Source organism: Triticum dicoccoides, chromosome 3B, assembly GCF_002162155.2.
Source record: "Triticum dicoccoides isolate Atlit2015 ecotype Zavitan chromosome 3B, WEW_v2.0, whole genome shotgun sequence".
In the NCBI taxonomy this organism is placed as follows: domain Eukaryota; kingdom Viridiplantae; phylum Streptophyta; class Magnoliopsida; order Poales; family Poaceae; genus Triticum; species Triticum dicoccoides.
This window is the reverse complement of record NC_041385.1, coordinates 270,374,394-270,401,876: the sequence shown is the minus strand read 5'-3', so window position 1 is coordinate 270,401,876 and position 27,483 is coordinate 270,374,394.

Sequence of the window (27,483 nt, the reverse complement as noted above, 5' to 3'; positions counted from 1 at the left end):
AAACTCCGGGTTGCCGTCCTCCTTACGCTTATTGCCGCTTTGATTCACCGGGTTGTGCCGCTGACCCTTTTCATTGCCGTTCCTTTTTCCCTTCCATGTCTTCTCATCGTCAGATGCGGGATCCTTGGTACTATCAGAATCGGCATATTTTACTAAAGCCGCCATTAGTGTACCCATATCCTTGCAGTCACGCTTAAGGCGCCCCAGTTTCTGCCTCAGCGGCTCAAAGCTACAATTTTTCTCCAACATGAGGACTGGAGAGCCGGCATCCATCTTATCAGATGAATGAATTATCTCCTTGACCCGGCGTACCCAATGGGTGGTGGATCCACCCTCCCCCTACTTATAATTCGTCAAGTCCACGATCGATATAGATTGCTTACAGGTGTCCTTGAAGTTCTGGATGAAACGGGCTTTTAGCTCCTCCCACGAACCAATGGAATTGGGTGGTAAGCTTTTTAACCAAGACCGGGCCGTTCCATCTAACATCATGGTGAAATATTTAGCCATTGCCGCGTCACTGACTTCCAACAGCTCCATGGCCATCTCATAACTCTCAATCCATGCTCCAAGCTGTAAGTCGGCCGTGTAATTTGGCACTTTTCGAGGTCCCTTGAAGTCCTTGGGCAAGCGCATGTTGCGCAAAGCCGGTACCAAACAAGGAACACCACCGGTTCTGGTGGCTACTCCCGTCTCAACAGAAGTCATTGGATACTCTGGAATATTCTGATGAGCCGCCTGTTGAGCCGCCAGCTGAGCCACCCGCTCGTTCTCCCGACGTACTCGTTCTTGCACCAGGTTATAGCCACCATGTTGGTCATGGCATTGGGCGTTGCTTGACAAAGCTTCAGACTCCATGTGCCCGCTGTAACTCGGGCTCCGGTTCTGACAAGGCGGTGCTAACCAAGGCGGAGGAGTTTAATGAATCCTATCCCGGCTATAAGAATATGTCTCTTGCTGAGCCAGGGCCGTCTGGACAAGTTCCCTGATCCTCCGGGTCTCCACCGCTGTTGGATCTTCACCGTCCACTGGGACAGCCGCCAGACGCGCTGATGCTGCGATTAAATTCTCCATGGGGTTGGAAAAGTGACCCTTCGGTATCGGCACATAACGCGGTGGTGCCATGCTCACATGAGGAGGCGGCATCTCTCGAGGCTGAGCCGGTCCTCCTGCTTCGGTTGTCATAAATTGATTGGCATCTGGCGGGTTACTTGGGCCGGCTCCGGGTGTAGCGAAAAGAACCCGAGGGTCATAATTCGGAGGTAAACGGGATTGGGTTTTCTGGTGTCTCCTCTTCATTACCTCATTGGATGCGTTTAAGCTCATCGTGAGCTGGTAAGCTTCTGACTGCAACCGCTGTGCCCGGGCGTCGAGAGCCGCCCGCTCTGTAGCTAGTCTAGTATCCTCAGCTGCCAAGGCCTCCTTGGCCTGAGCTATCTCCTCATGCACCCGTGCCACCTCCACATCATGCTCATCTTTGTTCGCAGGGATAACCGTGGCGGTTAACAGGGCTATAAGCTTATCCATGAGATCTATCAACACTTGAGCCGACGGGCGCACAGGGCCTCCTGCCCCGGCTGCTCCTATCTCGGACGTAATTGCAGCAGAGGCTGTAGATTTTTGGCCGGGTTGAGTCCCAGCCATGAAGACTCCTGCCCAATTCGGTGACTCACAGGGGTCCGGAATACTGAAGCCATCGGAACAGCCCCCGAGCATGCCATCTTGTACTTGATACATCGAATCTGTTGAACCGGCGAACGAATCACCGTCGGAGTGGACGGCCGTCTCACCACCATCTTCAGGTCCTTCAGAAAGCTCTTCTCCGTGGACGCAGCCCACAAAGACATGCTTCATGCCGGGTTGAGCTCGGGCGGGTTTCGCACACTGAGCCGTTTCGACGAGGTCGGTGCAGTTGTCCGGCTCAGGTCTGGCTCACCAATCCGGTCGATGAAGACGTGGATCCCTCCGAAGGGGACCCGGTACCCGTACTCAATTGAGCTGGCGTCAGGGCCCCAGCCTTCGTTGTCGATGTAGATCTTGCCGCGACAACTCTTGGTCATCCGGCCCACTGCGTATCCCTTGAGCCCTTCGAAGTTGCCCTTCAAGAACTCAAATCCACCGTGCGCTGGCCCCATGGTGGGCGCCAACTGTCGTGGAATTGTCACGGCAGATGTCCTCGTGAAAGGACTTAATTGTGGAGCCATCGCAACTAGGAAGCTTGAAGGGGTTAATCGGGACAAGGGACACGAGAGGTTTTATACTAGTCCGGCCCCTTACGGTGAAGGTAAGGCCTATGTCTAGTTGGGTTGGTATTGATGTTTCGATGACCAGGGAGCGAGATATGCTATGCCCGGCTCTTGATGAGTTGTTTCTTGCCCTAAGCCACCAGCAGGTCATCCCCTTATATACACGGGTTGACGCCCTGCGGCTTACAGAGTCCCGGCCGGCTTATAAACAGTGTCCGGCTCGGTGACTAGTTAAGTCTACCTTATGATACAAGTCATATTACTATGGCGGTTTATTACAATGGGCCTTAAGTCGCTTCTGGGCCTTAAGCCCTCTATGAACCACCATCTTCATGCTTTGGTCTTGGCCTTCTCTCTGGTAAGTCTTCTTTGAGTAACCCGGCCCCTCCTGGGCGGCTTACACAAATAGTTATATCCCCAACAAGTAGGTAAATGATAAAAACGAATTATTTTTGATGTGGAATGCTACCTAGCATAATCTTGATCAAATGTCTAATCATGGAATGAATATTAAGACACGAGTGATTCAAAGCAATAGTCTATCATTTGACATAAAACAATAATACTTCGAGTGTACGCATAAAGCAATCATGTCTTTTCAAAACAACATGGCCAAAGAAAGTTATCCCTACAAAATCATATAGTCTGGCTATTGCTCTATCTTCATCACACAAAGTATTTAATCATGCACAACCCCGATGACAAGCCAAGCAATTGTTTCATACTTTAATAATCTCAAACTTTTTCAACTTTCACGCAATACATGAGCATGAGCCATGGACATAGCACTATAGGTGGAATAGAATATGATGGGGCTTATGTGGAGAAGACAAAAAGGGGAGAAAGTCTCACATCAACTAGGCGTATCAACGGGTTATGGAGATGCCCATCAATAGATATCAATGTGAGTGAGTAGGGATTGCCATGCAACGGATGCACTAGAGCTATAAGTGTATGAAAGCTCAAACTAAAACTAAGTGGGTGTGCATCCAACTTGCTTGCTCATGAAGACCTCGGGCATTTGAGGAAGCCCATCATCGAAATATAAAAGCCAAGTTCTATAATGAAAATTCCCACTAGTATATGAAAGTGAAAGCATAGGAGGCTCTCTCTATGAAGAACATGGTGCTACTCTGAAGCACAAGTGTGGTAAAAGGATAGTAACATTGCCCCTTCTCTCTTTTTCTCTCATTTTTTTATTTTCTTTTTATTTTCTTTTTTTGGGTGGGCTTCTTTGGCCTCTTTTTTTTTATTTGGGCTTCTTTGGCCTCTTTTATTTTCATGAAGTCCGGAGTCTCATCCCGATGTGGGGAAATCATAGTCTCCATCATCCTTTCCTCACTGGGGCAATGCTCTAATAATGATGATCATCACACTTTTATTTACTTACAACTTAATATCTAGAACAAAGATATGACTCTATTTGAATGCCTCCGGCGGTGTACCGGGATGTGCAATGATCTAGCATAGCAATGACATCAAAAAACAGACAAGCCATGAAAACATCATGCTAGCTATCCTACGATCATGCAAGGCAATATGACAATGAATGCTCAAGTCATGTATATGATGATGATGGAAGTTGCATGGCAATATATCTCGGAATGGCTATGGAAATGCCATGATAGGTAGGTATGGTGGCTGTTTTGAGGAAGATATAAGGAGGGTGTATGGTACCAGCGAAAATTGTGCGGCACAAGAGAGGCTAGCAATGGTGGAAGGGTGAGAGTGCGTACAATCCATGGACTCAACATTAGTCATAAAGAACTCATATACTTATTGCAAAAATCTACAAGCCATTGAAAACAAAGTACTACGTGCATGCTCCTAGGGGGATAGATTGGTAGGAAAAGACCATCGCTCATCCCCGACCGCCACTTATAAGGAAGACAATCAATAAATAAAATTGTGCTCCAACTTCATCACAAAGCGGTTCACCATACGTGCATGCTACGGGAATCACAAACCTCAACACAAGTGTCTCTACAATCCACAAACACCCACTAGCATGACTCTAATATCACCATCTTTATATCGCAAAACTATTGCAAGGAATCAAACATATCATATTCAGCGATCTACAAGTTTATGTAGGATTTTATGACTAACCATGTGATTGACCAATTCCTGTCATCTCTCTAAATAGATATAAGTGAAGCAAGAGAGTTTAATTCTTTCTACAAAAGATATGCCCACGCTCTAACAAATATAAGTGAAGCAGAAGAGCATTCTACAAATGGCGGTTTTCTATGTGAAGAGAAACAGACAATCCAAACTTCAAATGATATAAGTGAAGCACATGAAGCATTCTATAAAGCCATACTCAACAGATTTAACTGAAGTGCAATGAGCATTCAATAAATCAACCAAGGAATATCTCATACCAGCATGGTGCATAAAAGAAAAGTGAAAACTAAATGCAAAAGACGCTCCAAGACTTGCACATAATGCATGAACGAAAAGACTTCGAAAACATACCGATGCTTGTTGAAGAAAGAGGGGATGCCTCCCCAGCATCCCCAAGCTTAGACGCTTGAGTCTCCTTGAATATTTACTTGGGGTGCCTCTGGCATCCCCAAGCTTGAGCTCTTGCCTCTCTTCCTTCTTCTCACATCGAAACATCCTCGATTAGACACTACATCCACACAAGACTTCAACAGAAAACTCGGTAAGATCCGTTAGAATAATAAAGCAAATCACCACTCTAAGTACTGTTGCAAACCAATTCATATTTTGTTTTTGCATTTTTTCTACTGTAATATAACTTTTTCATGGCTTAATCCACTGATATAAATTGATAGATTCATCAAAACAAGCAAACTATGCATCAAAAAACAGAATCTGTCAAAAACAGAACAGTCTGTAGAAATCTGAACATCACAATACTTATGTTACCCCAACAATTCTGCAAAAATTAGGAAAAATAAACAAGTTGTAAATAAATACAGTGCAAAAGGAATCAGAACCAATTGACGTTCCAGTTAAAAATGTAAAATCGCGCACTACTGCCAAAGTTTCTGTCCTGCACCGTGCAAACCAACAAGCATTGTAAACATCCTAAAGGCAAACCTTAGCACATTATTTTTATAATACAATGGAATTATACAAGGGGATAATTATTTTTATTGAAAAGTTTCTGTAATTAAGATTCACAAAGTTCCCATGGGCATGAACAAAGTTCAAGGGCGTCCCCCACTTTCACAATGCTCGTCTCTCTCACTTTCACTTCTCTTTTTGAAAAGTTTTGGGTTCCCCTCTTTATTTTTGTTGTTTTTAAACTATATGGAAGCACTCAACAGAAATAAATGACTCTCTAAAACTTCCGGGTTGTCTCCCTGGCAGCGCTTTCTTTAAAGCCATTAAGCTAGGCATATAATGCTCAAGTAATGAATCCACCCGCATCCCAAGGTATATCAAAGCCAATTTTAATTAACAATGATTTGTAATTTAGTAATGAGCACAAAGTAACATATATCATGTAATGACGAAGTCTAACTCTCTTCCTATGCATTGGCATGTCATAAGAGAACAATTCATGCACACAAAGTAAAGGCCAATGCATAGTATAAACAGTTTCTTGCAATTCCATAGTATGGGAAACATAGAGAGGTGGAGATATAGTTCCTCTCTCATAATAATTGCAAGTAGGAGCAGCAAGCACATGCATATTATATTCATCAAAATCATCATGTGCAACGGTAAAAGGCAACCCATCAATATAATCCTTAATAAGGGCAAACTTCTCCGATATAGTATATTCGGGAGAATTCAAAAAGATAATAGGACTATCATGCGTGGGTGCAATAGCAACAATTTCATGTTTAACATAAGGAACTATAGCAAGTTCATCTCCGTAAGCATAATTCATATTGGCATCTTGGCCATAAGCATAGCAAGCATCATCAAAAAGGGGTATTTCAAGAGAATCAACGGGATCATAACAATCATCATAGCAAGCATTATAGCAATCATCCTTAGGTAAGCACGAAGGGGACTTAGACAATGTATGAGTTGAAGAGTTACTCTCATTAGAAGGTGGGCACGGGTGATCAATCCTCTCTTCCTCCTTTTGTTCTTCGCTCTCCTCATCATTTTTTTCATCCAATGAGCTCACAATTTCATCAATTTCTTCTTCCATAGCTTCCTGCAAAATATTATTCTCTTCTTGGATAGCGGAGGCTTCCTCAATAAATTGTTTAACATAGGCATTAGAAGCATAATTCTCATAGCAATATTCAAGTATGGCAGAATTTTCAGATTTGTGAAAAGTAGCATCATACGTTTCAATCAAAGAAGCAATTTCATAAGCACCCTTAAAAGCAACAAATTCTTCAATTTGTTGAACATCATAGTAATTGTAAACACCCTTAGCATATGAAGATATGATTCCATTATCACTAAACAAGCATTGGTAGGGTAGGTGTTTCTTAGGGTCTTCAAAACAACAAGTAACATCATAAATTTCACATAAATTCCAGGCATAGCATTGCAAACATTGAATTTGACCCCATAATAGTTTCCCTTTTTCAGATATACGGTGTCGAACATAACAAGCATGGTCATCTAAAGATTTGCCCTCAACTAAGCTAGTTGGGGTTTCAGCACGAGCACATAGGGATCAATGATGATCCAAGTAAAAAGCTTCAGTAGTGTGATAGATTTTGAGTGGTTCTTCAACCATTGGAGCAGTAGGTACAACTAATTTTTTTTGGTATTTTGCGTTTCCTACCCATAGCTAAAGATAGAAAATAACTAAGAAAAGCAAATAAAAATTACTTAGTGATAAAGCAAACAAGCACACACGAGAATATTCACCCCACACTATGACTCCCGGGCAACGGCACCAGAAAAAGGTCTTGATAACCCACAAGTATAGGGGATAGTTGTAGCCTCTTTCGATAAGTAAGAGTGTCGAACCCAACGAGGAGCTAAAGGTAGAAAAAATACTCTCTCAAGTCCTATCGGCCACTGATACGACTCTATGCACGCTTGACGTTCGCTTTACCTAGAACAAGTATGAAACTATAAGTACTTTGTAGGTGTGAAAGGGTAAGTTTGCAAGATAATAAAGAATAAGTAAATATAAACTAGGGGTTGTTTAGATAAAGAAGCAAATAAATTAAATATAGCGAGTGTGGAAAAGTGGTGGTAGGAGTTGTGAAATTATCCCTAAGCAATTGACTATGTTACTAGACCGGTAATCACAATTGCAATTCTATTTGAGGGAGAGGCATAAGCTAACATACTTTCTCTACTTGGATCATATGCACTTATGATTGGAACTCTAGCAAGCATCCGCAACTACTAAAGATTCATTAAGGTAAAACCCAACCATAGCATTAAAGTATCAAGTCCCCTTTTATCCCATACGCAAACAACCTACTTACTCGGGTCTGTGCTTCTGTCACTCATGCCACCCACCATAAGCAAATCATAAACATATTGCAAACCCTACAGCGGGAATGCCTCACGCTTGCGTGACACGGAGGGCACAATAGGACAGCACCAATAATAAAACATGCAACTCAAACCAATTATAGCAATTCGTCAATCACCGATAGGACAATAGAAATCTATTCAGACATCATAGGATGGCAACACATCATTGGATAATAATATGAAGCATAAAGCACCATGTTCAAGTAGAGGATACATCGGGTTGCGGGAGAGTGGACCGCTGGATATAGATGGGGGAAGGTGATGGAGGTGTTGGTGAAGATGGCGGAGGTGTTGGTGAAGATCGCGGTGATGATGATGGCCCCCGGCAGCGCTCCAGCGCCACCGGAAGCAAGGGGGAGAGAGCCCCCCTTCTTCTTCTTTCTTGACCTCCTCCCTAGATGGGAGAAGGGTTTCCCCTATGGTCCTTGGCTCCCATGGCTTGGGAGGGGCGAGAGCCCCTCTGAGATTGGATCTATCTCTTTGTTTCTGCGTTCTGTCCTGGTTCTGTTTCACCATTTCGTGTATATATGGAGATCCGTAACTCCGATTGGCCTGAAACCTTCACCGTGATTTTTTTCCGAATATTAGCTTTCTTGTGGCAAAAGAATAGCATCAACCGCCTTACGGTGGGCTCACGACGGTAGGGGGCGCGCCCAGGGGGGGCATGTGCGCCCCCCAACCTCATGACCACCTCGGGCACCGTCTCGCGTGGATTTTTCTTCCGTATTTTTCCATATTTTCCAAAAATAAGCTCCGTTCGTTTTTATCCCGTTTGGACTCTGTTTGACATGGATATTCTATGAAACGTAAAACATGCAACAGACAGAAACTAGCACTGGGCACTGGATCAATAAGTTAGTCCCAAAAATAATATACAAAGTTGCCAAAAAGTATATGAAAGTGAATAATATTGGCATGGAACAATCAAAAATTATAGATACGACGGGGACGTATCACCTACTAGATTGATCTTTCTTGCCATGGGAGAAGTGCTTAGCTTTGGGTTCAATCTTGCGGTGTCCTTACTCAGTGACAGAAAGGGTTGCAAGGCACGTATTGTATTGTTGCCATCGAGGATAAAAAGATGGGGTTTATATCATATTGCTTGAGTTTATCCCTCTGCATCATGTCATCTTGCTTAATGCGTTACTCTGTTCTTATGAACTTAATACTCTAGATGCAGGCCGGAGTCGGTCGATGTGTGGAGTAATAGTAGTAGATGCAGGCAGGAGTCGGTCTACTTGTTACGGACGTGATGCCTATATACATGATCATGTCTAGATAAACTCATAACTATTCGCTTTTCTATCAATTGCTCGACAGTAATTTGTTTACCCACCGTAATACTTATGCTATCTTGAGAGAAGCCACTAGTGAAACCTATGGCCCCCGGGTCTATCTCTTATCATATTTGCTTCCAATCTACTTTTATTTGCATCTTTACTTTTTGCATCTATATTATAAAATACCAAAAATATATTTATCTTATCTTACTATCTTTATTAGATCTCACTTTCGCAAGTGGCCGTGAAGGGATTGACAACCCCTTTATTGCGTTGGTTGCGAGTTCTTTGTTTGTTTGTGTAGGTGCGTGGGACTTTTGAGGAGCCTCCTACTGGATGATACCTTGGTTCTCAAAAACTGAGGGAAATACTTACGCTACTATTGCTGCATCACCCTCTCCTCTTCGAGGAAAACCAACGCAAGCTCAAGACGTAGCAGTGCTTGCCCCCCATCTTCTAGCCCAAAATTCCGCAACAAGTAGAGATACTATTTGTGCATCCAAAAACCCTTAAACCCAAATATTATTTTCAAGTGTCCACCATACCTACCTAAGGATCCTTCAAGTAAGTTGTCATCAATGAAATAAGGCAATAAAAATTGCTTCTAAAAGTGTTAGTTCATTTAGTGTAAAAGAAAATTGAGCGTTGTACGAACTTGTGATGGCGAAGAATTAAAGCAACAAACTGCATAATAAAGGTTGCTATCATAAGGGGCAATATAACATGATGTTCTTTTGCACTAAGGGGTTGAGCATACAAACAAATAAGCGCATGGCAACCTCTGCTTCCCTCTACGAAGGGCCTATCTTTTACTTTTATGTATTTACTTTCATGCAAGAGTCAAAGTTTTTCTCTCTATTCCTTTTTATTTTTCTCCTTTGGCAAGCATCATGTGGTGAGGAAAGATCTAGGCACATATATCCAGTTGGATATGGGTAGCATGAGTTATTATTGTTGACATCACCCTTGAGGTGAATACGTTGGGAGGCGGAAATATAAGCCCCTATCTTTCTATGTGTCCGGATTGAAACATTTTGCTCATGTGTATGCGGTGAGTGTTAGCAATCATAGAAGACTATATGATGGTTGAGTATGTGGAGCTCTTACTTAGGCTCTGTTGAATAAGTCGAATTACAATTGCTTGGTGACTGAGAACATAGGTTGTTGAGTTTCAAGAGAATTCATTGTTTGAACCTTAACATGCGAATTTATTTCTACTATAACATGAGAAGTTTTATAAGAAAGAATTGTTGTTATGATGCTAGGAAAAGTGATTGAAGTTGTCATTGATCAAACTTGTGCGCTTTTCTAGCATTCAGACTTCATAAATTATTTCTTTGATCATTTACCTACTCAAGGACGAGTAGGAATTAAGCTTGGGGATGCTGATACGTCTCCAATGTATCTATAATTTAAGAAGTATTCATGCCATGTTTACAAGAATTTTATATGGTTTTGGTATGATTTGCATGGAACTAACCCGGACTAACGCCGTTTTCAGCACAACTACCGTGGTGTTGTTTTTTGTGCAGAAATCAAAGTTCTCCAAACACCGCGAAACTTTTTGTGGATTTTTTATGGACCAAAAGATCACCGATGGGCCAGAGCAGCACCTGGGGGGTGCCCTGAGGGGGGCACAACCCACCAGGGCGTGCCTGGGCCCCCAGGCATGCCCTGGTGTGTTGTGCCCACCTCGGTGGCCTCCCATGCTGCTTCTTGGCCCTATAAATTTCCGAATATCCTGAAAACCCTCGGGGAGACCCTAGATCGGAAGTTCCACTGCCGCAAGCCTCTGTAGCCACCGAAAACCAATCAGGAGTTCGTTCCAGCACCCTGTCGGAGGGGGAGATCATCACCGTTGGCCATCTTCATCATCCCGGCGGCCACCACGATGAGGAGGGAGTAGTCCACCCTCGGGGCTGAGGGTTTGTACTGGTAGCTATATATTTAATCTCTCTCTCTCTCGCACGCGATCTTGAGATGTTACGATCTTGATGTATCATGGGCTTTGTTAACATAGATGGATCATATGATGTTTCTCCCCTCTCCACACTTGTTGTGATGGATTGAGTCTTTACCCTTTGAAGTTTTGTCTTGTCGGATTGAATTGAGATCTGAGAACACATGATATATGTCTTGCATAGGAATACCTGTGGTGACAATGGGGGTATTATTTTGATTCACTTGATATATGTTAAGGCACTCAACTTGCGGATTCCCGAGGTGACTTTGGGGTAATCTATGCATAGGCGTTGATGCACGTTTTTATTATCTTTTCTCCGATAGTAACTTTGGGGTCTCCTTGCAGTTCTTTGTGTGGATTGAGTATTATGAATCTGAAATTGTTTGATACATATCCTATAATTAACTCACGGGTACTCGCGGTGACATTGGGGTATCTAGGTGACATTAGAGTTGGTTGATATGCATCATATGGTGTTATTTTAGTACGAACTCTTGATTAGATCGATCGGAAAGAATGGCTTGCTGTTATTTTAGTATGAACTCTAGGATAGATTTCTTGGAAAGAATAGCTTTAAGGTGGTTTCGTACCTACAAACAATTTCTATCTTTTGTTCTCCGCTAATAGGAACTTGGGAGTGATTCTTTATTGCACTTTGAGGGATAATCATATGATCCAACTATGTTAGCATTGTTGAGAGATTTCACTAGTGAAAGTATGCACTTGGGCCTAATTTTCCATCATTGCAATACGGTTTGTGCTCCATTTACTATTTACTACCTTGCTGTTTTTTATTGTTTGCACTACAAAAACTCATATCAACCATTCATACTACACTTTTATCACCATCTCATCACCGAACTAGTGCACCTATATAAACCTTAGGTCATCCACTTGAGGGAAAATTTCTACTGTCCTACAAAACTCTGCGCTTGGAGGCCCAACACGAGTCTACAAGAATAAATTTGCGTAGTAGACATCAGAGAGGTCCGCCATTGGCGAAGGCAGGTCCAGCTCGTCCAGGTGTCACCCTCTGTCTGTGGAGGAGGGCTTCTTGTCTTCGTACATGTCTTCGGGACATGCGGTGATTTCCGATGTCAGGGCCGTTGGGTACGACCATGTTCACTATGCGGAAAGCCAGAGAGCATGGCATTCGGTGTGGCTGATGATCCGGGGTCTTTGGGTGGTAGTGACGTGGATGACGGCGGCAACCCACGACGCGTCAAGAACGGGAGCGGCCGTTCCGACGAGTCGTGTTTGCTGGGAACTCCGTGCCCCTCCACTCGTTCCCCCGGAAGCGTCACCATCCGTGCTCGTCATCCGAATCCTCCTTCTGCGCCTGAGAACGGCGTCACCCTGATTTGGGGAGCCGCCGGACTCCGGCCGTGCCTGCTTTCTGCCTCTTCGACCTCGTCCCGCAGGAGATGGACAAGGGCAAAGGCATCACATGCCACTTAGCTTTTTTCAATCTTCAACTTGTAGGCACTTGCCAAATTCAAATTCAAATAATGTAATATATCATGTCCATGCTTGTTTTCTGTAATGCTTGTACTTGTATCAACATGTTAATGAAAAAGATGAACCTTGCTGGGAACCCGTGCATGTATATGTCCATGCAGAGGTGAGATGCCTCTTTAGCGTAGAGTTTACCCTGATAGGTTATCTTGCCGGCCCCCCTTTTTGTCTGCCGGAGAACCACATCTGCCGGGTTACAGACAGAGGGGCCAGCCCCCAGCCAACTTCCTTTTACCAAAGGCTACTGCAACCACCTTGACCGAAGCAACATTCAGGTCAGGGATGGGAGCACCTAAGTCTAGAAGGAGCGACGAGGTTTTCTAATGCATAAGTTATAGCTTATAGAACACGAATGTACAAGAGGTAAAACTTATCTGTTTGGCTTGTCGAGATCGCAGAGCCGGGCAATCTTCTCATCCCCTTATCAAAGCCAAGTACATGGTGTGAACCTATAGCTTCATGTAAATGAGAATGAAAGCATGATGCAATCCTATCTATATGCATATGAAGATGCTCATGAAAATGCTTATGCAGTGATCTGGAATGCTCAGGCATGCATGCGATCTAGTGAAAGTGCGTTATATCGACTAGAGGGGGGGGGGTGAATAGGCGAATTTTATGAATTCTTCACTGAGGAATTTGCCGGTGAGGAAATTCCTTTGCGAAGAACTACTTGCAGCGGAATAAGTACTCAGAAGTAAGCATGACAGAATACACACATGGTCATCATAATGAAATGAAGACAAACACAGAGTACAGAAAGCGTAAACACAAGATAACACAAGATGAAGACAAACAGACTGAAGAAATTGAACTGAGGAAATTGAGAAAGTCTTCAGTCAAAGTCTTCAAACACAGATATGAACAATCACTCAACACAGTAATGAGGAAATGAAGGAGTTAAGGAAATAGAACCAGTAAGGTTGGTGAAGACAATGATTTGGTAGACCATTTCCAATTGTTGTCTCAGTTGTACGTATGGTTGGAGTGACTGAGTATTTAAACTCGAGGACACACAGTCCCGGACACCCAGTCGCTGAGCACGTAGCTCAGGACACCAAGTCCTCACCGTATTCTCCTTGAACTAAGGTCACACAGTACTCGTCCAATCACTCGTGGTAAGTCTTCAGGTGACTTCCAAACCCTTTACAGACTTTGGTCACTCGGCGATCCACAATTCATCTTGGATGCTCTAGACCATGATGCCTAACCGTCTGAAAGAAGCACAGCCTTCAAAGGTAACAAGCGTCGGAACCACACAGGATCAATCTCTTCAATGATGCTCAATCACTTTGGGTTTGTAGGTGTTTGGGGTTTGAGATTTTCCTCACTCGATGATTTTCGCTCAAAGTCCTCGGAGGATGGGTTGCTCTGAATTAACAAGTGTCAGTTTCTCTCGGAGCAGCCAACCAGCTAGTGGTTGTAGGGGGCGGCTATTTATAGCCTAGGGAGCAGCCCGACATGATAAGACATAAACGCCCTTCAATGATATGACCGTTAGGTGGATAAGATATTTTGGGACAGCTGGCGCGCAGCACAACAACGGTCGGAAATTTGACTCTGAAATTCCTCAGGGCTATCATGTTCCTCACTGTGTAGGCAATCCACACTGGCGAATTCCTAACTCCTCAGTCAGAACAAATTCCTCAGCGACCAGAAGAACTTCGTCTCTGTCACTGAAGAAACTGACTGAACTGTATGAGATTTCCAATGGCTTCACTCGAAGGGATTGGTAGGTGTAGGTTTTGAGTTGAGCATCACATGGAAATTTTTCCTTAGTATTTCCTCGACCCCCTTTAACAGTACGGTGTTTCCTATGACTCAAGAAGGAGAAAAACAAAAATATGAAAACAAAAGTCTTCAAGCTTCATATTCCTCGCATGAATATCAAGTCTTCACGGACACACCAATTTCTTCACTTTCAAAGTCTTCATCAAAGTCTTCAGGAATACCAAAATCTTCAGTCGAAGATATTCTTTTTTAGGGGTCGACTTTCTCTGTTAATATCAAACTCCTCATAGACTTATAGACCTGTGTACACTCATATACACATTAGTCCCTTAACTTATAAGTCTTCAATACACCAAAATCACTAAGAGTCACTAGATGCACTTACATCTAGGTTGGGCCCCCCTACATCACTTCTCTATTTTATCTTGCATGGGGTCATTGCCCTGGCTTTGTACAAGGGGTTACATGCAACTAAGGCAAGGCTTGTACAAACGGGTGGCTGCCGGGCCTGCCTTACGGGTGGAACTTGCGTAGATGCTCAATATTCCATGAGTTTTGCAACAAAGTGCCATCTCCAGTCTCCAGACGGACTGCACCGTTCTGGTGACTCGTACTACCCGGTAAGGGCCTTCCCACTTCGGTGACAACTTCTGTATACCCTTGGCGGACTGAACACGCCTAAGGACAAGGTCACCTTCCTCAAAACACCGGGCATGAACCCTGCGGCTATGATAGCAATGCAGGTCTTGATGATAGTGTGCAACACGCGTAGCAGCCCGAAGACGGTCCTCCTCGAGTAGCACAACGTCATCATGCCGGTGCTGATCTTTCACGATTTCATTGTAAGCAAGTACTCGAGGCGACCCATAAATGAGTTCTGTGGGGATAGCTGCTTCTGCCCCATAGACCAGGGAGAAGGGAGTCTGCCCGGTAGCTCGGTTTGGTGTCATTCTGAGGGACCAGAGAACTACCAGCAGCTCCTTGATCCACCGCCTGCCGTGCTTCTACAGCGTATCAAAGGTTCTTGTCTTGAGTCCATGTAGCACTTCAGTGTTCACTCTCTCAGCTTGTCCATTGCTCCAGGGGTGTGCCACAAAGGCGAATGAGATCTTGCATCCGAGGGCATGAACATATTGCATGAAGGCATGGCTCGTGAACTGGGTGCAGTTGTCAATGATGATCCTTGCCGGAACTCCAAAATGACACACCAGATATTTCAAGAACTTGATAGCTGACTGAGCAGTCACCTTTCTCACGCCAGACACTTCCGGTCACTTTGTAAACTTGTCGATGGCAACGAAGAAGAATTCAAAGCCCCCAATTGCTCGGAGGAAGGGGACGAGGATATCGAGCCCCCATACCAAAAATGGCCATGATAGAGGGATTGTCTGAAGCGCTTGGGCAGGCAGGTGTGTTATCTTGGAATGGAACTGATAGGCTTCACACTTAGTGACTAGCTCGACCGCATCTTGGAGGGCTATGGGCCAATAGAATCCTTGCCAGAATGCTTTCCAAAATAATGTCCTTGATCCAATGTGGGAGCCGCACATTCCTTGGTGTATCTCAACCAGCAGTTCCTTTTCTTCTTCCCGGCAGACACACTTAATTTCATACCGTTGGGCCTCCTTCTATACAGAGTGTCATCGACAAACTGATACATACTGGCCTTCCGGGCTACTCTTTCAGCTTCGTCTTGATCACCGGGAAGCTCTCCGGTTTGGAGGAAGCGGGCAATGTGCCTTGCCCAAGTTGGATCCTATGGCTCGGCAACAAGGATTAGCGGCACCTCCTCTGTTGTGGGAGCACCAGCCTCGTATGCGAGGTTCAAGGACCCGGCTGGAGGGGGTGGTCCGGCAGGCTATGAGGAGTTGTTTCTGACAGGGTCGCTGCCAGGAGCGGATGGCTCTACCGAGAGAGGCTTTCTGGTGTCCAACTTTCTCCTCTTCTGGTCCATTGTTGCTGGGGATATGGAGGGCTGAGTAAGACGGAGAACAAAAGTCCCTGATTCCACAGGAAGTTTCTGTGCATCACACTTTGACAGATGATCAGCTATGCTGTTTTCAGCACGGGGTACATGCTCTGTTTGTAATCCTTCAAAGTGCTCCTCCAATCTTCTCACTTCCTTGATGTATGCCTCCATCAATGGACTTTGATAATCCTTGTTAGCTTGCCTCACCACCAGCCGTAAATCTCCTCGAATGACTAGTTTCTTAATTCCCAATTCTGCTGCAATTATGAGCCCGACAAGGAGCCCTTCATACTCTGCTGTATTGTTGGTTGCTTCTTCCCATGCAAAATGCATCTGGATGACGTAATTCAAGTGCTCCCTGGAGGGGGCGACAAGAAGCATGCAAGCCCCCACACCTTGCAGGGAAAATGCACCATCAAAATACATGATCCATTCTTGGGGGGATTCCTTGCCGGGGACAACTATATCTGTTATTCATGGTCAAAAAAACTATCTTTGTTATTTCCTCATCAGGGGTTGGCGTCCATTATGCAATAAACTCTGCCAACGCCCTGCTCTGGATAGTTGATGTGCTTTCAAACTTCAAACCAAAGTTGGATAGCTCCAAAGCCCACTCCACTATTCTGCTGGTAGCCTCTGGGTTTTAGAGTATCTGTTGCAACAAGAAACGAGTAACAACCATGATCTCATGGGCTTGGAAGTAGTGGTGCAGTTACCTTGAGTCCATGATGAGGCCAAAGATCAACTTTTGCACGCTAGAGTACCTTGACCTAGCCCCCTGCAACAAGGAGCTGACGAAGTACACTGGGCGCTGTACCACTTTCTTCCTTGCCGCGTCCTTGGGGTTGTCATCATTGTCGTGCTTGCTACTGTTTCGATCTTTATCTGGCCCTGCCGGCCTCTGCTCACTCTCTTTCTCATCCACTTCCCGCTGTACTACCAAGGCCGCACTAACCACTTGGTTGGTTGCCGCTAAGTATAGCAGCAATGACTCCTGGGGTTTGGGTGCAACCAGGGTAGGCATGGAGGACACGTAGGTCTTCAACTCTTGCAAAGCTGCATCTGCTTCACGGGTCCTCAGGGAGTCCTGGATTAGGGGGTGTCCGGATGGACGGACTATGACCTTTGGCCGGACTCCCAGACTATGAAGATACAAGATTGAAGACTCCATCCCGTGTCCGGATAGGACTTTCCTTGGCGTGGAAGGCAAGATTGGCGATATGATATGAAGATCTCCTCCCATTGTAACCGACTCTGTGTAACCCTAGCCCTCTCCGGTGTCTATATAAACCGGAGACTTTTAGTCCGTAGCACGAACAACAATAGGCTAGCTTCTAGGGTTTAGCCTCTCTGATCTCGTGGTAGATCAACTCTTGTACTACCCATATCATCAATATTAATCAAGCAGGAGTAGGGTTTTACCTCCATCGAGAGGGCCCGAACCTGGGTAAAAACACCGTGTCCCTTGTCTCCTGTTACCATCCACCTAGACGCACAGTTCGGGACCCCCTACCCGAGATCCGCTGGTTTTGACACCGACATTGGTGCTTTCATTGAGAGTTCCTCTGTGTCGTCACCTTTAGGCCCGGTGGCTTCTTCGATCATCAACCACGACGCGGTCCAGGGTGAGACTTTTCTGCCCGGATAGATCTTCGTATTCGGCAGCTTTGCACTGCGGGCCAATTCGCATGGCCATCTGGAGAAGATCAAAAGCTACGCCCCTGGCCATCAGGTCAGGTTTGGAAGCTTAAACTACACGGCCGACATCCGCCGGGACTTGATCTTCGACAGATTCGAGCCACGGCCGAGCGCGCCGCACTGTCACGATGGGCATGATCTAGCTCTGCCGCCGGATAGCGCCCAGAGCGCCGCTCAGGTGTCCGCTCCGACCCTTAGCTCGGAGCCGACTGCGCCAGTCGGGGACGGATGGTTGGACACCGCCCCAGGAGCCGCAATCTCTACGGCGATAGAGCCGAATACCAGCCTAGTCATTTGCGAGGCCTGTGACTCCAAGGTGCCAGACTCCGTCCCGGACTCTGAATCTTCCGCACCCCTTCCGATCAAACCCGATTGGGCTCCGATCATGGAGTTCACCGCTGCGGACGTCTTTCAGCACTCGCCCTTTGGCGACATCCCGAATTCACTAAAGTCTCTCTCTTTGTCAGGAGAGCCCTGGCCGGAATATGGTCAGTGAGGTTGGGATGCGGACGACAAAGAAATTTGAACCCCGCCCATCACCCACTTCATAGCCATGGTCGACGATCTAACCGACATGCTCGACTACGACTCCGAAGACATCGACGGTATGGATGCCGATGATGGAGACAATCGAGAACCAGCGCCTATAGAGCACCGGATAATCACCTCATCACACGATGTATTCATGGTGGACACACCTAAAAGAAGCAACGACGAGGATCAAAAGGGCGCAACCAGGGATCGTTCCTTCGAAAAACAATCAAAGTGGCGGGATAAGCGCCGCGCCAAGCCCCACCTCGACAGAGACCCAGCCATAGAGCAGGGTGAATCAACGGAAGACGAACATGCCATCGAGCAACCATCCAAACAGGGCGGACAAACCGATCAATCCGTCCCCGGCAAAGATAATAGTCCGGACGACCTCATGCCGGACAAGTCGCTGGAGCACCAGAACCTCCACCTAAGGCTCGTCGCCACTGCGTGTAGCCTAAAAAAGCAGAAGCGGAAGCTCAAAACAACGGAAGATGCACTCAGAATCAGATGGGGCAAAATACTCAATACCGCACACAAGTACGGCAACAACCATCACACAAAGAGCTATCTGAAGCAGGAATTACTATCGGAATTCGATGAAGAGGCCTTAGAGCCCCCACAGTCAAAAACAAGGAAGCCACCAGGTCGGATAGACGACCCCATGATCGACCTCAAGCGACAAAGGGCGCCACACTCAATACGGCACGCGATCCGCGCAAGGATTCACATCAAAAAACTGGTCCAACCAGATCCATCTACGGGCCAAGAAAGCAAGCTCCAGCGAGCAATGCAACACAAAAAATATCCGAACATCGCGGCACACCTACGTACAGGGGCGCCACACATCCCCTATGTTTCACCGATGGGGTACTGGATCATGAATTTCCAGCGGGATTCAAGCCCATAAACATAGAAGCATACGATGGAACAACAGACCCAGGAGTCTGGATCAAGGATTATATCCTCCACATACACATGGCCAGAGGAGATGACCTTCACGCCATAAAATACTTACCCCTTAAGCTCAAAGGGCCAGACCGGCATTGGCTTAAAAGCCTTCCCGAAAACACCATAGGAAGTTGGGAAAAGCTCGAGGATGCTTTCCGGGCAAATTTTCAAGGGACCTATGTCCGACCTCCGGATGCAGACGATCTGAGTCATATAACCCAACAACCCGGAGAGTCAGCCCGGAAACTCTGGAACAGATTCTTACTAAAAAGAATCAGATAGTCGACTGTCCGGACGCCAAAGCCCTAGCAGCTTTCAAACAGAGCGTCCGAGACGAATGTCTCGCCAGACACCTCGGCGAAGAAAAGCCAAGAACAATGGCCGCATTAACAAGCCTCATGACCCGCTTTTGTGCAGGAGAGGATAGCTGGTTGGCAAGAAGCAGCACCAGCGATCCTAGTACATCCGAACTCAGAGATGGAAACGGGAAACCGCGCCGTAACAAAGAACAGCGCCGGATCAAGGATAACAGCCCGATGAGCACGACAGTCAACGCCGGATTCAAAAGCTCTCGGCAAAATTAGAAAAGGCCGCCCCCCAAAGATGACATGGACGAGCTATCTAACCTCAACAAAATCTTGGACAAAATATGTCAAATCCACAGTACTCCCGGGAGACCTGCAAACCACACCCACAGAGATTGCTGGGTCTTCAAGCAGTCCGGTAAACTCAACGCCGAACACAAGGGGCTCGACACACCTAGCGAGGATGATGACGCACCCCACAAGCAGAACACCGGAGAACAAAAGAAGTTCCCACAAGAAGTCAAAACAGTAAATTCACTTCAGGTGACAAAAGGGAAAAACAGAATGGCGCCTACAAAGATACGCGCCATACGACCTGCCCGAGAGGAGCCCAACCACTGGTTGTTACAGCCAATCACCTTCGATCATCAGGATTACTCCAGAGGTATCCGGAACGCAGGCTGGACTGCCTTGGTCTTGGATCCGATTATTGACGGACTCCAATTTACACAAGTCCTAATGGACGGCAGCAGTGACCTAAACCTGTTATACCAGGACACAATCCACAAACTGGGGGTAAACCCGGCAATAATTCGCCATGGCAACACTTCCTTTCAAGGAGTCACGCCGGGCCCAGATACCCAGAGTATGGGTTCCCTTTTGTTAGAAGTCATGTTCGGCTCACCCAACAACTTCTGAAGCGAAAAGCTAACCTTCCACATCGCCCCATTCATAAGTCACTATCAAGCATTACTGGGACGCGAAGCTTTCACCCGCTTTAACGCAATACCGCATTATGCATCCCTCACACTCAAAATGCCCGGTCCACGAGGCATCATCTCATTAAATGGAAATATCAAGTGATCCCCGAAGTGCGGATAATAGTGCGGCTGCCTTGACAGCCGCACACTAAACCAGCTTTACTACCCCGGAAATGGCTCGACGAGTCCGGTGTAAACATACAAAGACTTAATAGCCGCATAACCCTGTACAAGGGGCTCCGCGTGTTTACACCAGGAGACAATACGGCTCAATTCCACTCGTGTCTCTATATTATATTTTGTTTATTTTAATATAGATTTCTCGCACGATTATTTTTCACTAAGTTCCTCTCTTTCGCAGACGAACACCGTGCTACACCCGTCCAGGATACGGCACAACGGAGACACAGGCGTAGACATGCAGTAGGGACCCGTTTTAAGGATTCTTTTAAGATTAAGACCCTGCGTAAACCTTTTTTACTGTCTCTTGTTGATAACATCCCCCGGTTTTTGCTATAATCGAGGAGGAGGCTGGCGTCTTGGCATGTGGCCACGCCAGAATTTTGCGCGTTCTTGGGCACGAGGGGCTTCTTACCAAGGGCTTTTGTTCGGCCCATTTTCATAAAGACCGAATACCTTAGGGAGTGTTCGGCGTCGCGAGTTTGGCCTTATATGCATCAGCTCTGAATCATGTCTTTGGTCAAATGTTGGGTTTGCCCGGCTCCTGTGTTTTGCTGCCTTACGTTCCGCTCTATCGGCTAAGGCGGCACCAGGAGAACTACTACGATTGTGCCCCGGTTCGGCCAGGCGAGCACCTCAGTAGAGAAAGCCAAAAACTGACTGTCATGATATAGCGAGAGACTGGTCAACCACTCGATGACTTTCGGAATCTTTCGGATTCCTCCGCGTTAACGAAGGGCCGCTTCCCGGTCAGGCACATACCCGCCCCGAATTCGGGCGAGCGCGGTGCCCCTAGGGGCTATTCAGTAGCCCCACTGTCAAACTCCTATGGCTAAGTGAAAGTGATAAAGCATTATAGTCCGGTTGCCTAGTTCTCTGCGCTATCACCTCCTTTATAGGACCAAGACGTTGGATTAAGTGTGAAAAGGCACCTTTTCGCGAACACCCCCGCATTATATGCGTGGGGGCTGAAGCCAACGACTGCCATCTTTTAGGTTATATACACATATACATTAACGACCGCACAAGAGGCATTATAATTCTTGCAAGCACAATATAAAAAGCTTTTTTCTATCAAAATATTTGTTTTACAATAGCATATGCTATTCGAACACAACATCCTTCGAGCACTGCGCTTCTATTAAACGAGCGCCCTGAAGAACTTCCTCAAAGTAGTGCTTGGTAGGTACTCGGGTTTCGTCCGAATCCCGGGATGCAACAACACTGGCCTTCATATCCGCCCAGTATGTTTTGACACGGGCAAGAGCCATCTGTGCACCCTCTATGCACGCCGACCTCTTCATTGCATCAACATGCGGCACCGAACCAAGGAACTGTAGTCCGGATAACCTGTTCAGCTCCGCCCAGGCGGCCAAACGGTCAGATACCGAAAGTGGGCGTTCAGGATTGTGGAACTGCGACCAAAACAGTTCTTCCAATTCATGGTCACCTCGACCCCGGAAGTGTTCGGTCGCATCTGCCGCACTCGCTGCCAAATCCAGATAAGCGTTCTCCGCACTCCACTGCCGGTCTAACGGAGCATACTTAGGATCCCCGAACTTCATCCGCAGCATATAGGGCTTTCCAGCCGTGATATCTCCGGCCTGACGTAGCTCCTCCTTCATAGCTCTCATTGCAGAGCGAGTATCCTTGGCCTCGGCAGTGATCTTTTCAAGGTCCTTCTAAGCCGCCCTATCTTCCTGTTCAAGAAATTTACAGCGGTCGGCAGCATCTTTCAATTTTATAGCCATCTCGGCTATTACTTTTTTGCTCTGGCAGTAAGCAGTCTGTTCAGCTTTTAGCTCTTCAGCCGCTTTAACGGCAGCCGCATCACTTTTTCTTGCTTGCTCCTTGGCTCGGGAAAGTTCCGCCCGAAGGTTCTCCACGATAGCAGCACCATCTACATTAAGCACATATCTTATAAGGCACGAGCATCGAACTCCTCTTATCAGATGTCTTTGGAACATACCTTGTGCCTCGTCTAGCCGCTTATTTACAAGCCCGATGTCGGCATAGGCTACGTCAAGTTGCCGCTTTAGCTCGGCAGATTCATCAGTCCGGCTAGCCACCGAACGCCTCGCAACCTTCATAAAAAAGGTGAGATATTATACCTGGGGTTATGATCCTCTGTGCGTTGTCACTTTTGACAACACACAGAGTCTAAAGGGCTACTATTTATACAGGGCGCATTTTATATATGCGGCTCTACCAAAAGGTACACCTTTTCACATACCTCAAAGCCTGTCAGTAAACTCCTGGCGGCCTCGTACAATCTGCTTTCCGCGGATGAATCCTTCCAAGCACCGTGTTCATCAACATACGGTGTTCTTCTGAGATAGACGCTCGCCCGAGCAGATCCTTCAGCCCCTCCGACCGTGCACCAGAGGGTGCCGGACTAGCCTGACGACCTTTTTTCAGGGTCCGGACTTGGAGAAACCCTCCGAGACGACACTTCAGAGTCGCCTGCCTCGTAAGACGGTGCAGCTATGGGAGGCGTTTCGCTCTCCATCATCTCCGAACGAAGATCCCCTGAGGATGAGCTCTGCTGAGAAGGGTTGAGATCCGAACTGCAAGGTAATATTTCGGTTATCTTCCTCAGAAATAAAACAGGGATGTCACTCATTTTGGAACCCCTCTCTTTACTTACGGCTCGGTGGAGAGCTGATCCCCTTGGGGGCGTAATGCGGCCAGGGCATTCTCCGGCGCCAGATCCTCTGGCGAAGATTTCTTCCCCCATTTTGAGGCCATCCCCTCCGGGTCTTCAGAGGCAGTCCTTTTCTTCCCCTGGTTGGGGGAATTTTCGATTCCTCCCTTTCTGACGGCCTCCTTCACGGAGGCGGTAGCTCCTTGGTTCCCCTCTTCACCTTCTGCCAAAGGCGCAATCTCCACCATCCTGGTTAACACGGGATCCGGCGTGGTCTCACGCAGGGGGGCTGGACACCTGATAAGCTTTGCTTTCGCTATCCACTCCTGTTCAAAGGATAGCTCTATTAAGGGCAATTTTATGATAAAAATACGGACGACGTGTCCAAATACGGGGCTACTTACTTGGGCATCCGGGCGATTGCAGCTCAGACCCGTGTCCTCGGACAAGTCCGGACACCTTGCTTGTGATCCGAAGAACAATTTCTACATCTCCACGGGCGTCGTGCCCATAAAGTGTTGGAGGACTCACGGTCCCTCCAGATTAAATTCCCATAGGCGGAGAGGGTGACATTTGCAGGGTAGCATGCGGCGAATCAGCATAACTTGCGCCACTACGGTCAAGTTGATATCTCTTTCTAGGAGATCTCAAATGCGGCCCTACAGCAAGGGCACGTCTTTGGACGGCCCCCAGATAAGCCTTTCATTGACGCATGATGCTAGCCGTGGTGGGGGACCCGAGCAAAAAGCAGGTGGTGCCACCCATGTGGTGCCCCTGGGGGCTGTGATGTAAAACCAGTCCCGTTGCCATAAGCCGAACTCCTCTTGGAAAGAGCCCTCGGGCCATGGAGCATCGGCCATCTTGCTTATGATAGCTCCTCCGCACTCAGCATGCTGCCCCTCGATCATCTTCGGTTCCACCTTGAAGGTTCTAAGCCACAATCCGAAGTGAGGAGTAATATGGAGGAAGGCCTCACACACGACAATGAACGATGAGATTTGGAGGATGGACTCCGGAGCTAAGTCATGAAATTCCAGCCCATAATAAAACATAAGCCCTCTCACGAAGGGATCAGTCGGGAAGCCTAGCCCCCAAAGGAAGTGAGATGTGAACACCACGCTCTCACCTGGCTGGGGAGTGGGAATGTCCTGCCCTTGAGCAGGCAACCTATGCGAGATTTCGCCGGTTAGATACCTGGCGTCTCTCAGCTTTTGCACGTCTTCTTCCGTAACGGAGGAAGGCATCCACCGTCCTTGAAGGTCGAAGTCGGACATCATCGAAGGTCCGAAGCGCCTAAAACTGGAGCTTTGGGTGTTGGAACTCGAGGCAAGGGGCGGATTCGATTGAATTGAAAAGAAAGGAGTCGGGCCTTGGTCTCTTTATAAAGAGGTTGAATACCAAGAGCCCTCTCCGTAACCGTTTGGGACTCGCTTTCAATTAGGGAGTCATACCAAAGGCACGGTTGGGTTACCCACGCTCGTATTGATGAGAATCCCGAAATAAGGGGACACGATCTCTACTTCGACAAGACGTGCAAAGAAAACCGCCTCGCTAAACGCGCTAAGGTGGAATAGTAAAACGATTCGAATAAAGGCTTGGCCGTGGCGTGATGTCACGCTATGGAATACGTCAGCAGATTAGATTTTTGTAGATATTATTCTCTCTATGGTGGTATGTGAAAATTATTTTGCAGAGCCGGACACTATCCTTGTGTTCAACATCTTCTATGAAATATTCGGAGGAGGAACCCGCCATGCAATGCCGAAGACAATTTGCGCGCCGGACTCGTCGTCATTGAAGCCTGGTTCAGGGGCTACTAAGGGAGTCCTGGATTAGGGGGTGTCCGGATGGCCAAACTATGACCTTTGGCCGGACTCCCGGACTATGAAGATACAAGATTGAAGACTTCGTCCCGTGTACGGATAGGACTTTCCTTGGCGTGGAAGGCAAGCTTGGCGATATGATATGAAGATCTCCTCCCATTGTAACCGACTCTGTGTAACCCTAGCCCTCTCCGGTGTCTATATAAACCGGAGAGTTTTAGTCCGTAGGACGAACAACAATCATACCATAGGCTAGCTTCTAGGGTTTAGCCTCTCTGATCTCGTGGTAGATCAACTCTTGTACTACCCATATCATCAATATTAATCAATCAGGAGTAGGGTTTTACCTCCATCGAGAGGGCCCGAACCTGGGTAAAAACACCATGTCCCTTGTCTCCTGATACCATCCGCCTAGACGCACAGTTCGGGACCCCCTACCCGAGATCCGCCGGTTTTGACACCGACAGGTCCACTTCATGGGCCTGCCTTCTTCAAAATCTTGAAGAATGGCAAGGCACGCTCGGCAGACCTGGAGATGAATCTGCTTAGCATGGCAACACATCCCGTCAGGCGCCTCACATCTTTGACTGTCCTTGGTGCTTGGATCTGCTCAATGGCCTTGATCTTGTCGAGATTGGCTTCGATCCCCCTATGGGACACAAAGTTCCCAAGCAACTTGCCGGAGGGGAAGCCAAACACGCACTTCTCTAGGTTTAGCTTCAAGTTGATCTTGCATACATTTGCAAACTCTCCTCCAAATCCTGAATGAGAGTTGCTCTGTCCTTGGTTTTGACCACAGTGTCATCCATATAAGCCTCAATGTTTTTGTGCAGCTGAGGTTCAAAACCAATCGGGACTGCCCTTGCAAAGGTGGACACGACACTCTTTAATCCGAATGGCGTGCGGACTAAGCAGTACGTACCACATGGAGTGATGAATGATGTCTTCTCCTCGTCTTCTTTTGACATGAAGATCTGGTGGTGCCCAGAATTGGTGTCCAGAAATGAGAGAAAATCACAACATGAAGTGGAATCCACTATCTGATCAATATGCGGCAAGGGGAACGTGTCCTTCGGGCAAGCCTTGTTGAGGTCTATGCAGTCGATGCACAACCTCCACTTCCCGTTTGCCTTCTGGACCACCACTGGGTTTGCTAGCCAAGTGGGATCTAGCACTCCTCTGACCAAACCAGCTGCCTCAAGCTTCTTGATATCTTCTACAAGAAACTGTTGCCTCTCCAAGGCTTGCTTCCGGACTTTTTGTTTAACAGGTCTGGCGTGTGGGCAGACAGCAAGGTGGTGATTGATTACCTCCCTGGGAACACCGGTGATATCAGATGGTTGCCAAGCAAACACCTCGTTATTCGCTTGCAGGAAGGCAACGAGTGCGCTTTCCTATTTGTCATCGAGGGTGGCGCTAATGGTGAAAGTACCATCAACGCCAGCCAGCCCTGCAGAGACCTTTTTCACTTGTGGAGCATCAACCTTGGATTTCTTGCTGCTGGAACACTCTGGCACGTTGTGAACGGGTGCCGTGCACTTGGAGGGGCACACTGCTTGGACTCTTTGCCGGAGGTCCTGCAATCCTGTTTCTTCCCTTTGTTTTCCTTGGCGGGAACTGCTGCCGTCGCTGCCTCTGCCGCGACCATGTCCCGGTACATCTTGTCTACACAAATGATAGCATCTTTCTCATCTGATGGGAAGGTGAGGACTCCCAGTGGCCCAGACATCTTCAGTGTGTTGTAAGCATAGTGGGATGCTTCTATGAATTTGGCCAAGGACGGGCGTCCAAGGATCCCATTGTACAACAGGAGGAGATCAACTGCATCAAACACATTCTTCTCAGTCCGGTAGTTAAGCTCTCCCCCAAATGTTACTCGCAACATAATCTTCCCTTTAGGATGACTCCTGCCGTGGTTAACTCCTAGAAACGTGCCTGTTACCTCTAGTTCTTCCTCTGCTATCTGAAGCTTGTTGATAACTGCTGGGGAAATTCAGTCTGGCCCCACCGTCCACCAAAATCTTCGTGACCTTCAGGTTCGAATTGTTGGAGAAACCAACAAGGGAAGGCATCCTACCGAAGTGGTGCGACTAGGATGGTCCTCTTCATCAAAGATGATAGGTGTACGAGACCATTTGAGTGGCTTCCGGGCCTCTGGCGCTGGTTCCACGGCATTGACTTCTCGTGCCCACCGCTTGAGTGGGTGGTGGGAGGTGTGCAAAGAT